The sequence below is a fragment of the Delphinapterus leucas genome, chromosome X (assembly GCF_059928025.1).
Source record: "Delphinapterus leucas isolate spDelLeu-1000000601 "Yukka" chromosome X, BTC_Dleu_Yukka2, whole genome shotgun sequence".
NCBI classification, from domain to species: domain Eukaryota; kingdom Metazoa; phylum Chordata; class Mammalia; order Artiodactyla; family Monodontidae; genus Delphinapterus; species Delphinapterus leucas.
In genome coordinates, this window is record NC_143150.1 from 23,073,373 (window position 1) to 23,078,368 (window position 4,996).

Sequence of the window (4,996 nt, forward strand, 5' to 3'; positions counted from 1 at the left end):
GCTAATGTAGTTGACTAATATGTAAACTCAATAGCCCAGGACTTCCCTTTCTTTCCTAGTGTGTTCACTCTCATTGCTGTGCAGTTTCCATTCTTTGAATATACTAGAGCTTATGTATTCATTCTACTGTATATATATAAAGTTTAAAACCAAGGAGAACTAATTCGTGATGCTTAAAGTCAAGACAGTGGTCATTCTTGGGTGACTGTGCTTCAGTGCTGCTGAAAATATTATATTTCTTGGCCTGAATGATGGTTATCCATATATTCACTTTGAGAAAATTCATCTAACTGTACACTTATGATTTATGCATCAATAAAATATTGTACATTGTATATTGTATATGCATATTGTATTTAAATATTAAGAGAAATTTTAAAATAACAAAAATATGGTCTTTCCAGATTAAAAATGTTCATATTATTCTTATTCTGTTGATCTTACTGTATATGCTTTTACTGTTAGAGTTGGATTTGTTGAATGTTCATTATTTTCTAGATTTATCAATTTAAATAGGATTTGACTTTCCCATTAGACAGTAAAACCTTGAGCACTAGACTATTTCTAATCTTCATATCCACTCATGGATCTCTCCTTAAACAAAAGATACAGTGCTGCTAAAACCTTAGGTCATCGCTCTTGTATCTCCATTTCTTATGTGAAGGATACACACACACACACACACACACACACACACGTTCGTGTATGTGTGTGCTAGGTTGAAAATGGTATTTATTTTTAACTTCCTGATATTATCTCCTAATTACCTTAAACTTCCATAATTATGTTTTCATTATTAAGACTTCTTTTGCATCATGCTGTTTTTTTTAAATTTAATTTTTAAGATATTTATTAATAGGTGCTTGCAGTTTTACTTTTTTGAAAAAAATCAAGCTGTAAACTTTTATTACAAATTAAAAATGAGGTTCTTAAAAATCTCAAACTTGACCAGATATTAAACAATTTAAAAACCTTTAAAAGTGTATTGAGAAAAACAAGGCTTTAAAAAAAATGTTTTTCATTACCAAAAAGAGACGTCTTTAGGTAAAAATAATCAAACCCCCATGCTGCATAGATAACGCAGATAGTTCTGGTTATCTGGTCAACAGGCAAAAAGCAAGCACTTAAGGTCTTGGGCTCCAATCTTTTGTTCATTTCTTATTCATATTCATTTCTTCTTGTTGGATGACTAAACCGGATGATGGTAGAGATGATAAATGGGCATTTACTCAGCCCTGCCCTGCTCAGCCTCGTAGCAGATGAATTCTCAGCTGGTGGATAGGCTGCTTTTGTCTCTTTGCCGTCTCGTGGTTTAGGGTTTTCTGGGCATCTGGGTCAGTAATTGAAGTTGCGGCGGTACAGACATTGAGGCGGCTGCTGACCTTGGGTCTCATCTCCTTGATTTTTTCTCATCTTCATTGCCGTCCTCTCTGGGCTGTCTTTGGCCAGGAGGGCCCCTGTGGTATCATGGTCTATAACCCTGATACATATTCTGTCTCACTGGTCTACCGTGTTCCCCTGCACCCTGGTTGTCAGCACCCTCCAACCTGCACAGGAGGGTTGGAATACAGTGGTCATCACCCATAGGGTCTCCGCATGTAGTAAGGTGGGAACCTTCGCCTGCGGTAGGGCCTGGCCTTCGGGAGCACTCTCCGATCCCTCATCCTTTTCCCCACTCACACTATTCTGGTAATTCTGCTGGTGGTTGAGTGGAAGACCCCTGCGATGTGGAGAGCGTCTATAATGGTTACGGTCTGGTGCACATGTACCGCCTTGCGCTGGAACTCCACAAGGGCCTGTAACATTTGCTGTCTCCGCGTCCTTTTCTCCTTCAACAACATCAAACTCCACAGTCTCTCTGTCTCCTATGCTGCGAAGGTACTTCCTGGGGTTCTTCTTCTTTATGGCAGTCTGGTGTACAAATACATCTTCCTTGGTGTCATTCCTCTTGATGAAGCCATATCCGTTTCTTACGTTGAACCATTTTACTGTTCCCAAAACCTTCGTTGCGATGACCTTGTCGCCGCCGTTAGGCACCGCCAACGTGAGGTCGCCGGGGCCACCGCTCCCTGCACCGCTGCCCATCAGACCCGGCTCGGGGTCTGCAGTGCTGAGGGCGGGGGCGGCGGGCGGCTGCTGGGTCTCGCTGCTCATGGCTGCGGTGAAGGTGACTGGGGCCGGCGGCTGGCAGCTGCGGCTCCTCCCGGGCTGGGATGGTCACAAGGCCAGCTGCGGTGGTGGGGCTGCTCAGCGCCTCACTGGGGTGCTGCTCTTCAAATTTAAGTGAAACAGTTGCCACTACATTGTCATGCAAGGACTCGCGATTTGCCCTAATGAACCATTTTCACATCTTTGCCAGTAAGGTTCTAGATATAATTTAGATTCTGCCAATGAAATGTACCAGAAAGAGACTTAGAAAGCAGAAGAGTAAAAGAAGTCGTTTGTCCTTATTACAGGAGGCAACAAGTGTTGATATTGGGTTCACCAGACGTGACTAATTGTCACAGTCAGAGAGTCCTTCCCTCCCTGTAAGTCACATATGTTAGAGCTGCAGGGAAAGTGTGACATTTTCACTTGTTTCCTACATTGTCTTTACCAAAATTGCTGTAGTGAATCTGAAAGCTGCTGGAGCTCCACAACTGATTTCCAAGCCTTGCAATGCTTTTAAGCACTTAATAATACTTTGTATTAAATCCCTTTTCAGAAGAAATACCTAGAATGATTTTTATATCCCACATCATGTTGATATAGTCTCAATATTATAATGTTTGAGGAAATAACTACTTTTAACAAACATAACTAATCCAATTACATTTTCTTAGGTGAATTATTCAATTCAGCAAGTACATGTGCTTTTATTGTTTTTTAAAGTTCATTTTTACCCTTGCATCTACTTATGTTAGGGCACATATCAATTACCAACAATTATTCATTGGCCATCTACAGGCATGCCTCTGAGATACTATGAGTTTGGTTCCAGATCACTACAATAAAGCAAATATTGCAATAAAGTGAGTCAAACAAATTTTTGGCTCCCAATGCATATAAAAGTTATGCTTACACTATACTGTAGTCTATAAAGTATGTAATAGCATTATGTGTAAAAAAACAATGTATGTACCTTAATTAAAAAATAATGCTAGAGGGAGGGATAAATTAGGAGTTTGAGATTAAAATATACACACTACTATATATAAAATAGATAACCAACAAAGACCTACTGTATAGCACAGGGAACTCTGCTCAGTATTCTCTAATAATCTATAAGGGAAAAGAATCTGAAAAAGATTAGATATAGGTATATATATAACTGAATCACTTTGCTATACACTTGAAACTAACACAACATTGTAAATCAACTATACTTCAATAAAAAAATAATAATGCCGTTGGAAAAATGGTGCCGACAGACATGCTTGATGCAGGGTTGCCACAAACCTTCATAATATAAAAAACACTGTCTATGAAGAGTGATAAAGCAAAGTGCATTAAAACAAGGTATGCCTGTACCATCTTCTGAACACTGTGCTATGTCCTGATATTATAAGAATGTTGTATAACATGCTTCATGCTTACAATTTTATATTAGAAATTGTAATCCTTGGTCTTTGGCAACCAAGGCTTCTTTTGTAATAAAGACACTTGGATTAAGTAAAAGATTGTCTTATTTTATCCCACACCATAATCTGTCATAAGAATTGATTGCACTATAAACTTTACCGTTTACTTAATAAACATAATGTCCTTCTATGTATACAAATCTACATTTGTTTACAGAGTTACAAAGATGAATACAATATGGTCCATTTCTCAATGTGCTCACAATCTAGTGGTGAGGGCAGGCATAGTTATGACAAATTATAACCAGTTTAGGTTATGATGAACTCAACATAGAAGTAAAAAAAAAATACTACAATAGCATAAGCAAAGGGTTTTATTCTGCATCAAGAGTTGAATAAACCTTGCCATATGAATAGAAATGTTGTCTGCCCCTAATTTGAATTCGATCAAGGCTAAAGAGGAAGAAGGACATTTTGGACAAACAGAACAGCTAGAAAGTGATATAAATGCATCAAAATAAACTATTAGGTAATCAAAAATATTTCAATATTTCAAAAATATTTCAATATTTCAGTCAGTGATATTGGTGTATACATTGCATGCTATCGGGATGAGTTTGAATTTTATTCTCTAGGCAGTCAAGAGCCAACAGAAGAGAGCTAGCAGTGGAGAACATGATCAAAGTTGGATTTAGAGAGAATTCCAGTGGTAATGGGAATTCTGGGATAGAGGGGAGAATAATAGGTATCCTGAAAATACCAATGTCCTTCTTTTGCTTTGTCTTTAATGCCTATTTTGCAAAGGTGACTTGCCTCATTGGCATAACTGCTCTAGTGTAGCTGCCTGATATTAAGCTTTTTGATTGTAACGTAAGTGTCCGATATTAAGCTTTTGATTGCCGAGGCATCCATTTCAAAGACATCCATCTCGAATAAACATATTGCCAGGTGTATGACACAGCTCAGCTAAGTAAAAAACCAGGCTGCCCCACACATGAGGTTTCCCTTTTAGAAAACCCTGAGTAACCTAGGTTTACTGAGAGTGACCTTGCTTTTGCCTTCCTGTGCTCTAATTCCCACGCTTATGCTTTAAATTCTCCAATAAAGAGTGAACCTGTGAGGCCTTAGGCACCCCTCTTTTGGACCCTGATAAGGGCAGAGCCCCAGGTTGGTGCTTTCTCTCTCTCTCTCTCCCTCTCTCTTTCTCTGCTCATGACTTTGCTGTGTAGCCCTTGGGTGTGCCACGTACACTCCAGGACCTGTGAGTAATAGATCTTTTTTTCCCCCCAAAGTTCCTTGATGGATTTTTGCTGATGTGCATCTTGCTATCATAATAAGAACCACAAGGGCCTGTCCAGCCACAACACTGGCTTTGGTTCGGAAAGTATCTGTGGGCCCAGGTGAGTACATTAGAAGTTCCTAGCCAATAGTATCGC

The 4,996-nt window shown here is 39.1% G+C and overlaps 1 pseudogene; it reads right to left on the reverse strand.

The window, feature by feature from the left end:
• Window positions 1–1,158: 1,158 nt before the first annotated feature.
• On the reverse strand, window positions 1,159–2,374 carry LOC111168029 (Y-box-binding protein 1 pseudogene; annotated as a pseudogene).
• Between the last annotated feature and the right edge of the window lie 2,622 nt (window positions 2,375–4,996).